The sequence below is a fragment of the Mizuhopecten yessoensis genome, unplaced genomic scaffold (genome assembly GCF_002113885.1).
Source record: "Mizuhopecten yessoensis strain PY_sf001 unplaced genomic scaffold, ASM211388v2 scaffold1579, whole genome shotgun sequence".
In the NCBI taxonomy this organism is placed as follows: Eukaryota; Metazoa; Mollusca; class Bivalvia; order Pectinida; family Pectinidae; genus Mizuhopecten; species Mizuhopecten yessoensis.
In genome coordinates, this window is record NW_018404117.1 from 616,484 (window position 1) to 629,863 (window position 13,380).

Consider the following 13,380-nt stretch of genomic DNA (forward strand, 5'->3'; position numbering starts at 1 on the left):
TGGTGCTTTATTTGAATTTAATACATTTGATGCTCTATTACCTGACCTGGAACGCATTCGTAGCCATACCGAGACAATACAATACTGTGGTATAACTGTATATATATTGTGTACATAGTTTAAGCGTCTGCGAGACCAGCTGTTCTAACTTACAAACGTCCAGGTGACGAGAAAGAACATGAGAGAAATGTTTTTGACTTTTGACAGGAGTTGTAGGCAATTCACACTTTTCAATTTGTACAATCCTTTTTTTTTTTGGATAACGACGCTTTAATTTGTAAGCGATAAATACATCACTGGCGTCAATCCGAGCAGCATCAATACTATAAAGTCTTTTAATATTAACGGCTACCAAACCCTTGCTCCTGGTTACAAATAAATGCTATGTCCCAATCACCTGCCCTCTGGACTGGCTTTTAAGTAAGTTGTTTTAGTGCCAAATTTTGTACAGCATGATTATTTAGCCTCTTTATCTTTATACTTCCAACGTAGGTATCTTGTGATAAAATTTGTTGTTTGCCTTACACTGTTACAATCTTTCAAGCTCCTGAGAGCTTATGTTAACTATGACATATATTTAACGTAAAATAATGATTCTTGTATCTTTTATTTTGAAGTAACATGCCACTATGCTTTTATCCGATAATTTTAAGATAAAAAACACACACACACAAGCTTTTAATCACGAACTTTTCCTCGAATGCGCCTATGTATAATCTTCGGTACGATGAAGGACACAAGTTAGGTATACTGTTGATGCCAACATGTACAAATTTATGTAAACTGTAAAACGAAAGTAGGTCTGCGCGATCGCAAACATTTAATGCTGATATTTTCGCATAAATGTCAGTTAGTACTTGATGTGATAGCAATGGATTAAACGAGTGTTACCTTGTGTTGGATTCTAGCACATCAGTGTCTCAATATAAACGGTATTAATCTGTTAATATTCGATAAACGTCTGTTTATTATTACTGTCCTGACTATGTTGTTAGCTATTTCCGGGTCACGTTCTCGTATCAAGTACGCTTCCGGTTACGTCATAAAATGCAAAATCTTTTTGATATTTATTAATTAAAGATAGTTTAGAGAATAAACTAGTTAATAAAAACAATATCAATACATTGTAAATATTATGTTCTTGAATGTTTGCGAAGCAGACGACGTTTGATCATAATCTCGAAACAAGTACATCTTTTCCAAAAAAATGTGTTTTAACATTTGAAAGAAAAAAGTTTGAAGGGGAAAAAATCAATTTCTTCTTTTATGAAATAATGAAAGTGATTCAAAAAAGAAATATAGTAAATAATTGATAGTAAAGGGCCTGTTTCCAGTAATGTTAATTCTCCATAGGAGCCTGCCCCCGTATAATTTCTTATCTAGCTCAACTACTGTTTTTCCGAAGAATAATTTTACACCTTTCCGACACCCAGATTTCATAATTTCAGTGAAAATGTATTTTTATAAAGTTGCCAATTTCAGCATCAAAGACATAAGTTCGTAAATAAAAGAAGGTTATCTCGAAATTGTAATTCGCAACATAGTATAAATTTCTTTTGATAAATATTTCCAAAACATCGTGTTTATTCATAAAACATAAAAAAAAAAATTCTCGGATGAAAATGCACTTGCAGAGACACAATTATGAAGAAAAATGCCATAAAATTGCAATTTTCTCCCGTTATATAGTTTTGGATGCAAATTTCCATCAGAAAATCGGATAGAGCTTTACTTGTTTCATATGTGTACCAAAAATCAGCTAATTCCATGTGGTGGAACGTTCTCATATCGCCGCCTGAATGTGGTTGTAAATTGAAAGAAAAGGGGAAATGAGTAACAACCTTGTCTGAAACCCTATTATATAGCTTATTATATACAAACTTTTATATTGAATATCAGAGCGGATATTTTCATGACAGTTTTATGATGTGTAACGACTAAATAAACAGTATCGATATAAAGATTTACACTGAGGACACCCTGATACATGAATACTGTTCTATCTCAAGTTGTCCTCTTCTGAATTTTCTGATCGTGTGGCCTTGTACATTTATCCGTATCTTCTTGTCTTTGTCTATACGTTTACGGAATCATTGACTCGACGCTAGCTATTCTTGTCTCACTTTCCTTGTTTTATTGTCCCATCTCCAAAGCGTTGTGGCTCTGTCAGGGTTGGGACCCTGACTTGTCTCACTTTCTTTGTGCCTGCCGACCACGCCACATCGAATAGATAGATTATCCATATGAAATACTTTATTTTGTTCTAAGTAATCAATCAATTCTGCGCTTCTTGGAGGTATTGAATGTGATTTATTATATTGTCTTGTTATTTTGTGTAATTAGTTGTTCGTTATTTATCACACATTTTCGCATAATTGTACCAAACTACTAAGTATTAGCTGTTTACAGCAATCATCGGTGGCTTGCTATTTTGTTACTTTATCGACGCTTCATAAACCAATCGTTATTGTTTCAAGATGGAGGGTAAATGTGTTGGAGAAGGGTGTCAAGTATACTTCAAGAAACGTAGTGGCAATAAGAACAGAAGTGCACGCAATGTAAATAGTCCACAATATAAATGGCTCCTAGATACGCTGGTGCAACAAGGATTGATGTCAGCAAAGGAACAAGCACTTATTTGCCAGAAGTGCTACATGAAGTATCTTCGGAACAAAAATCAGCCTGAACCTGAACCCGAGCAGAACCAGGAAATAGAGGAAGAAGACGACTCCCCGTCCCATATCCTGCCGTTGCTGACCCTTCATGATCTTTTGAATGGATCATCTTCACACAAAAAATGCTGTCTCTGTCTTGTTACCTTTGCAAGAAATGGAACAAAATCATCAGTCTTACCAAAACGTGCAAGACATCACCTGATCTATTCACACAAACTGTGGTGTCCCACCTCATCCCGCGTCTGCTCCATTCACCTTATTGGTAACGACTTAGATCCGTCTACAGAGGTTGTCCTTGATGGTAGAGGTTCCTTGGAATCTCAGTTACCATCAAAATCGTCCGAAATCATTAATGACCTCCTAGAGGTGTCGCACGTCCTTTCACAGAACCAGTCTGCGTTTACAATAAGCTTTTCTTCTCTTGATGACTCGGCATGCATGGCCTGGACAGGTTGGTCCAAAGATCAGTTCCTCGAAATCCACTCGCACTGTTCCCCATATCTTTCATCTGGTATATATACCAAGACTACACACGATGCTCTATTACTGTTCTGGGTAAAACTGAAAACCGACATTTCCTGGAGTCAGTGTTCTTCTCTTTTTGGAATTTCCAAGTCAAGTGTGTCCAAAACTTTCCACTCCATAGTACAGGCATTAGACACATCGATAGTCCCACAATTTCTAGGTCCGGATCACTTGACAAGAGAACAGTTGCTCGGGCACAATACTGTCTTTTCAGAAGCATTTTTTGGAGATAAAGCCACTGCCATATTAGATGGCACCTATATTTATATCCAGAAAAGCTCCGACCACAAGCTCCAGAGAATGTCCTACTGTGGCCAGAAGAAGAGAAACTATCTCAAATTCATGAGCATCGCCTTACCAGATGGCTACATTCTGGACACAGTAGGACCATTCACTGGCAGCGAAAATGATGCTACAATTACAAAAAAAGTCATGGACAAGCTAGTTACTTGGCTACAACCAGACGACAACGTTGTCGTTGACCGAGGTTTTAGAGATGTCCTACCAGTTCTCGAAGCCTCTGGCCTCAATGCTAGCATGCCGTCATACCTGAAACCCGGTCAAAGTCAACATTCTGACGTCCAAGCAAATCTTGACAGAACTATCACCAAATCGAGGTGGATTGTGGAATCCTATCATGGTCGTCTGAAACACTGGACGTTCTTCCGAACGCAATTGGTGTCTAACAGCTTTATCAATGTCATCGAGGCTTTGCTTCGAACCGTCACAGCCTGTCTGAATGGTATTAGAGGACCGATCTACCAGAGATCTCCAGAGAGAGATGCCAAAGATAGGCTAATGGCTGAACGTATGAAGGACCGTTTGACAACACCGAATGGTTTAGCTCAGAGAGTCAAGACAGATCCGGATCTATCTAGACGGGCAAGGTCCGAGTTTGTCAAGATGGATGCATCTTCCGTACTGTTTCCCCGTCTCGATCTTGATTACTTGAGAACCATTACGTGTGGAACGTATCAGATATCTCTGGCTCCTGGTTACATCGCCGAACATTTAAGTGATGACGGAGACTATGAGGTGTGGCTTTACCAGCACTCCCCAGACCTTCTCCGATGTCAAATACATTCTCGACACAAAAGCCAAACGAAATATAACGTTTGGATACGGTTCACCGTTTCACCCGATGTTGAGGCCCCAATAAAGGACTACTACTGCCAGTGCCCAGTTGGAGAGAGAACGATGGGAATGTGTGCGCACATCTCCAGTATCTTGTACTACCTTGGGTATTACAGGACGCTGGAAAACCCTCGACCATTACAACCACAGGTAAAGAAATTCCGACAAAACTTGAAATAGTTTTCCATGCGGCAACGGAGTGCATATGTCGAAAGTATGTTTGGGGCTCGATATGAAAGATCCCCGTTACCATGTGACTAACCAAACTTATAAATATAGGTATTATACAATCGCCCGTAGCTATGAACACTCCCGTAAATGCGAAAACCAACCAAAATCATAAGGAACACGTTTTGTTTGTTGTTCTGTCTATTTGTCAGCCAATGTCTTCAACCACGGGGACTTGTGAAGTAGCCATCTTGGATTTTTTTTATGAAAAAGTGTTTCTCTCACTTTTTTTCATATCTGTGTACATATTCTCAACATACCGAGCAAATACTCTCGTTTTTTTGTTAATTATCTAAAGAAAGTCGAAAATCGGCAATTCAACCATAGGCTAATTCAACCCAACATTTGAAAATGTTCCACCACTTACATTTTGATGATTTTTCCTCTCATCAATAGCATATTACGTACTGTTTAATAGGATAAAAATTGGTTTGCATCCAACGCCCATAAAAGGGTGTATTCTCTAAAAAACACAGTTTTTGTGTCTAAAATGTTATCATCGAAAATGGCATTTTTGAGATTGTTTCTTCCATAAAACAGCCAAATGGCGCGATGGAAACATGATTTTTTGTCACAATCATGCCATGAATGTATTCTTTACGGTGACCATCATTTGATTAGATTTTCATTAATATTTTACATAACATGCACATTTTATCAACACTTAGACAGCTTCTGAAAGGTACAACTTTGAGGAGCCATAAAAAACAAACCAAGTGACCTAAATCTTTATACTTTATAGATTTGTGACCACAACGGCATGGGCAATGCACCACCAACAGGAAATTTGAATCAGAGAAGGGGCCGTTTTGGAAACCGGCCCTTTATCAAAAACATCATCCTTAGAGAGTATGTTCTAGGCATGATCGTTTAGAAGCTTTGCAATACTTCAGACTCTTTCAAACGCGCAAAATGGCGACTGGAAGTAGCAAGGCGGATTAAATTGGAACTTCAATTGTGAATATTTCGGCAAGGGCAAGTAAACATTGTTCACAAAGCCCATGTGGTCTGTTCATCTAATTTAGTCAAGATGTACTCAGACCAGTCGTTGTTTAGTCGCTACGGTTATCCACATAAAAATTAGGATTATTATATAAACTTATTGTAATTATTAGAATAAAAGTAAGTGTAAGTTTAGTGAATGGTATATTATTATATCATATGTGTAGAACACAGGAAAGGGGAAGAGTGCCTATACAACCATTAATAATGTTACAATTTTGCTGCAAAAAGGCAAGATGTATTCAGCCTTGATTGGCACGATAAGGATTGTACAGCAATTCCGAGGATATCAATGTGCTCCAAATATTTAAGTAATATCTCTCTGTGATTTTTCAAATTAAAATAATTAAGAAAGCTGCGACATTAAAGTTTCTTCAGTTTCTTCTTGTTCGTCTTAACACACACTTAGTAAAGATAATCATACCATTTGTATAAACACTTCGTTAATTGGTCTGAGAATAGTTAAGTACTTACTCTGGCGAATTTCGTTAACGGTATCTCACAATGCAAGTAATGTGTTTAGCTCATATTAATTAGTAGAATCTATCCATACCTTGAGAGTGTGACAGAAAACACCTTTTGGAGATAGAGTATTTGTGTGACATTAACGCGAACTTTTGACTTACAAAACATCTTTGCTCAACTTGCACAATGGAAGACAGACAGACAGCTCCGAAAGCTAGGAAGATGCATCTTCTTTGGTCCTAATCGTTTCGCTTACGGCAAATCAACATCTTAGCAAGCGTCTATTATCCGTTAAAAACAGAAAACAGGACAACTGTACAAGGAACTATAAGGCTTACCATTGGCGTCTACAACTAGGTGCCCACATCATAAGAAATGATAAAAATACACAACTAGTTACGAAATGGAGATAAAGGTATCAATAAAATATGATTGTAAAAAGAAACACGTTTTCATTAATTTTCGCGTGGTAGAATAGGTAATTAATGTACAAAAAATAATAAACTATGGTGTAAGTTAAATCCTTTATTCGAAAAATTATTATCACATGTGTTTCGATGGTTTTTCACACTCGGTATACATAACACCATAATAAACGCATGTGTTGATTATGTCTTCACCATACACTGTTGTGATTGTATGAAATGTATAGTAAGATAATTTATTTTCAATTCTTTTCGTTCGTTCGTTCGGTAAAATATTATGACTAGTTAACAACCAAAAGGTTGACAAAACTAGGATTAGAGGGGTAACGAATGTGTGATGATTTCGGAGCACATCATCTACCATGTCTCACTGTGTTTGTTTTATATCTATCGCATACTACTGTGTTTCTCTTTTTGTATAGGCTTTCAATTCTGTTTTTTTTTAAAATTATTTTAGTAACCAATCTATAGCCGCTTGGTATCACATATATATACAGGAAATATTGCAATGGATGTCAATTATAAATCGAGAGCCTCGTTTTTACTTTTCCAATCAATCGTAATGAACATATTTTGGATCACATCTATTCAAGTACATATGAATTTTATGCTGTTAAGGTATTTTTATGACAATTAAGACAATGGAGAGAAAATGAAAGTTAACAATCGTGTACTTAAAGACGTCACGAGAAGTCTATATATTATCACATGGTAGCTGAATGACGCAACTATTTCTTAAGCATCTACAGTGTACTATACTTATTCTGATTGATTCTCTGTTCCAAACCCTTACCTGTCTGTGCTCATCCGTGTCCCCAGGAACGATACTACTCCACTTGACCAGATGACAGAACAAATTGAACGGGAACTACTGATTGATATGATAACAATATCAGATGTTTAAATAGAAAACAATAGAGTTTAATCCTGAATAATCAGTGAGTCAAATATTATATATAGGATCTAACATGAGTTTCCATTTCAAATGAGATTTATGAATCGATTCTAAGAATTTCTCAATTAAACGAGCCTCTGGCGAGCTAAAATGAAAAATTCCTTACGAAAATGGCGTAAAAAGCCGGCATTTTGACTCCAGTGCGTAAGTCTGTGACGTCACAATTGAAACAATTGAAACTTACAATCAATCAAAGGGCTGATAGGTCATATTGCATGGGTTAATACGCAAAACGATACGACATTGGTTTATTCACTGAATAACACAATACAGTATGTGATAAAACAAGATATCAAACTTGCATGAAAGTGTATCAAATTATATTAACTATAGCCTCTCATAATAGTCTCTCATCTTTTCAGAATACACTACATGCTTAACTGTTGTCATTGTAATAACTCTACCAACATCTTGTTATGATTACCATAATTCGTATCAAAGTGTGCATATTCCATTCGCATTTCTTATTATACTGTACTTGTTAATTATAACGCAGAAACTACAAATTATTTGCAATTAGTAATAATATGCAATCTTTCCATGGCTGCTTACATGTATTAGGCCTAGTAAGTTATAAGAACCTGTGCCAAATCCCGTTGACATTTTAATGTCAATAAGATATGTTTGAATGATTGAATTACACATTTAATTTGAATTTTTCAAAGCAGTTCTTATATTGTAAAATATTGTTTTCTTGTATTACAGCTTACAAACATTCTCTGATTTTTGCTAAAAACCCATATCCCCTCCTCACCGCCGATGGCGGTTATTTGGTGTAATATTGCGCTTCCAGACCATGTTAAGTTGTCATGGAAATGGTGAAAACTTTCAAAGTTATTAACTAAACAATGACTGATCCTCTTATTATAATAAGTTAATAATTATTTTAGCGAAACTTTCGATTATTTGGATAGTAGTTTCCTTTGAGGCAGTCAAATGATGTTAACAAGATATTTACATTGTTATGGATATTGAAATAATGTGTTATATCATAGGGAAAAGCTGGGATGTAGTGTGTGTGCTTACAAGTCCAGTTATACATTACTTGCTTTCATAATAATATTTCTGATACAAGTCACGCGTTATACAAGTTATAATCAACATTTAAAGTGTTTCCAAATACTAAATAGACGTACAAACAACTGTTACAATGAACAAAATGACAAGAACATTATCAAAGGTACATCACTATGAATGTCCAAGATTTCCATTTGTAGCTTTGTCTACAACCCGAACAACGCTCATACATCAATTAAAACGAATCCTCTGTCACCAATGATGTGGTGAGTAAACATGTATGACGCCATACAGCACGAACTTGTGACGTATATCCACAGATGGGTGACGTTTACCTCACAAACGTGCGATGTGTACAAGTCATGAATGGCCAAATGTAATAAACACAAAATTGTCGCATTGTTACATCATCGTGTAGGGTCTATAATGGTAAACAGACGTTCTCAGATAGCATTCATAAATGAAGGACATATACATATTAAAACATGGTTTTCGAACCAGTCAAAGACAAACATTGTCACTGTAATTTGAACGTAATAAGCTTCCATTACTCTTTATAATCAATCGAGAGACATTATCTTTGGTCAGGGATATGTTTTGATTTCAGGAAACGATACGTAACAAAGCCGCATGAATATATTCAGACCCTTTTTAAGCATTGATTGCCAATATGTTGTTTCTGATTGCTGACATTATGGTATGTGGTTTTTAGTTTTACTTTTAAATATGAAATGTCACTGGAATATACTCTGGAGGGGGTTAAATCTGAAGTCTGGACCGTCTCATATCGTTGTGGAAGCTCAAGCAGCAATGAAGATATTCAAGTTGTAACAGATGTTTCTCCTGGTATGGGTGTATGGTAAGTCGCTTACTTTGTAATAGCTTGGTGAATTGAGTTGGATATTGTTGTTTATAATGTTATAGTTTTATGTTTATAGTTTATATCTACATATGTTATAATAGAGTAGAATATGTTTGATTGACAATGTGAAAACGGTGCAACCATGAAAGTTGAAATTAATATTTTTTTATCGTCATCAGTTAAATGATTGGTCAGTGGAAGAAAACCAATTGCAATCTTTAGCTTAATGTCTGAAACCCCATATACAACACACCTGTATGTTATCCTATATATACATCCCTATACTAGATAAGCGTGCATTAGGGATCCATATTGATTAAATGCTACATGAATAAACATGCATATATAGAAGGGGACGTATTTACCAGGGTATATACAGGAATATACCTTATTATTTTATGCCCCAAATGTTTCGCCGTATTTTTTATGGTCTTGTAATTTGCCACCAATTAGTTCTTTATATTGTATCTGAACATACTCTTTATACATTATGGATACTTTAATGTAATTCCAAAAACATTTTACCTCAAATTGAATGACTAATCTTCATATACATGTAATCTTATATTTACGACATGTTTCCATATCACACCAAATAAGCTAGTATACATGTTACTTGGTTACCGACAGAAGTTTTACAGTTTGGTTCCTAACTGATTTAATAATTTTATTCCTGACCGACCTATCACATTGGTACCTGACAGACTTATCACATTGGTACCTAAAATACTTATTACTTTGGTAACTGACAGACTTATTACTTTGGTACCTGACAGACGTATTACATTGGTACCGGACAGACGTATTACATTGGTATCTTACAAACTGAACACATTGGTACCTGACAGACGTATTACATTGGTACCTGACAGACTTATCACATTGGTACCTGACAGACTTATCGCATTGGTACCCGACAGACGTATTACTTGCGTACCTGACAGACTTATCACATTGGTACCTGACAGACGTATTACATTGGTACCTGACAGACTTATCACATTGGTACCTGAGAGACGTATTACTTTGGTACCTGACAGACTTATTACTTTGGTACCTGACAGACGTATTACATTGGTACCGGACAGACTATTACATTGGTATCTTACAGACTAAACACATTGGTACCTGATAGACTTATCGCATTGGTACCCGACAGACGTATTACTTTAGTACCTGACAGACTTATCACATTGGTACCTGACAGACGTATTACATTTGTACCTGACAGACTTATCACATTGGTACCTGACAGACATTTTACTTTGGTACTTGACAGACGTATTGCATTGATACCTGATAGACGTATTGCATTGGTACCTGACAGACGTATTGCATTGGTACTTGACAGACGTATTACTTTGGTATCTGACAGACGGGATACTTTGGTACCTGACATACTTATCACATTGGTACCTGACAGGCTTAATGTTTTGGTACCTGACAGCCGTATGATATTGGTACCTGACAGACTTATCACATTGGTACCTAACAGACTTATCACATTGTTACCTGAAAGACGTATCACATTGGTACCTGACAGACGTATCATTTTGGTACCTGACAGACGTATTACATTGGTACTTGACATACGTATTACATTGTTACGTGACAGACGGATTACATTGGTACTTGACAGACGTGATGCATTGGTACCTGACAGACGGATTACATTGGTACCTGACAGACGGATTACATTGGTACCTGACAGACGTATTACATTGGTACCTGACAGACTTATCACATTGGTACCTGACAGACGTATTACTTTGGTACCTGACAGACTTATCACATTGGTACCTGACAGACGTTTTACTTTGGTACTTGACAGACGTTTTGCATTGGTACCTGACAGACGTATTGCATTGGTACCTGACAGACGTATTACATTGGTACTTGACAGACGTATTACTTTGGTATCTGACAGACGGGATACTTTGGTACCTGACATACTTATCACATTGGTACCTGACAGGCTTAATGTTTTGGTACCTGACAGCCGTATGATATTGGTACCTGACAGACTTATCACATTGGTACCTAACAGACTTATCACATTGTTACCTGAAAGACGTATCACATTGGTACCTGACAGACGTATCATTTTGGTACCTGACAGACGTATTACATTGGTACTTGACATACGTATTACATTGTTACGTGACAGACGGATTACATTGGTACTTGACAGACGTGATGCATTGGTACCTGACAGACGGATTACATTGGTACCTGACAGACGGATTACATTGGTACCTGACAGACGTATTACATTGGTACCTGACAGACTTATCACATTGGTACCTGACAGACGTATTACTTTGGTACCTGACAGACTTATCACATTGGTACCTGACAGACGTTTTACTTTGGTACTTGACAGACGTTTTGCATTGGTACCTGACAGACGTATTGCATTGGTACCTGACAGACGTATTACATTGGTACTTGACAGACGTATTACTTTGGTATCTGACAGACGGGATACTTTGGTACCTGACATACTTATCACATTGGTACCTGACAGGCTTAATGTTTTGGTACCTGACAGCCGTATGATATTGGTACCTGACAGACTTATCACATTGGTACCTAACAGACTTATCACATTGTTACCTGAAAGACGTATCACATTGGTACCTGACAGACGTATCATTTTGGTACCTGACAGACGTATTACATTGGTACTTGACATACGTATTACATTGTTACGTGACAGACGGATTACATTGGTACTTGACAGACGTGATGCATTGGTACCTGACAGACGGATTACATTGGTACCTGACAGACGTATTACATTGGTACCTGACAGACGTATTACATTGGTACCTGACAGACTTATCACATTGGTACCTGACAGACGTTTTACTTTGGTACTTGACAGACGTTTTGCATTGGTACCTGACAGACGTATTGCATTGGTACCTGACAGACGTATTACATTGGTACTTGACAGACGTATTACTTTGGTATCTGACAGACGGGATACTTTGGTACCTGACACACTTATCACATTGGTACCTGACAGGCTTAATGTTTTGGTACCTGACAGCCGTATTATATTGGTACCTGACAGACTTATTACTATGGTACCTGAAAGACTTATCACATTGGTACCTAACAGACTTATCACATTGTTACCTGAAAGACGTATCACATTGGTACCTGACAGACGTATCATTTTGGTACCTGACAGACGTATTACATTGGTACTTGACATACCTATTACATTGTTACGTGACAGACGTTTTACTTTGGTAACTGACAGACTTATTACTTTTGTACCTGACAGACGTATTACATTCGTACCGGACAGACGTATTATATTGGTATCTTACAGACTAAACACATTGGTACCTGACAGACGTATTACATTGGTACCTGACAGACTTATCACATTGGTACCTGACAAACGTATTACTTTGGTACCTGACAGACTTATCACATTGGTACCTGACAGACGTTTTACTTTGGTACCTGACAGACGTTTTGCATTGGTACCTGACAGACGTGTTGCATTGGTACCTGACAGACGTATTGCATTGGTACTTGACAGACGTATTACTTTGGTATCTGACAGACGGGATGCTTTGGTACCAGACATACTTATCACATTGGTACCTGACAGGCTTAATGTTTTGGTCCCTGACAGCCGTATTATATTGGTCCCTGACAGACTTATCACATTGGTACCTGACAGGCTTAATGTTTTGGTCCCTGACAGCCGTATTATATTGGTACCTGACAGACTTATCACATTTGTGCCTGACAGACGTTTTACTTTGGTACCTGACAGACGTTTTGCATTGGTACCTGACAGACGTGTTGCATTGGTACCTGACAGACGTATTACATTGGTACCTGACAGACTCATCACATTGGTACCTGACAGACTTATTGCTTTGGTACCTGACAGACTTATCACATTGGTACCTGACAGACGTATCATTTTGGTACCTGACAGACGTATTACATTGGTACCTGACAGACGTATTACATTGGTACCTAACAGACGGATTACATTGGTACCTGACAGACATATTACATTGGTACCTGACAGACTCATCACATTGGTACCTGACAGACTTA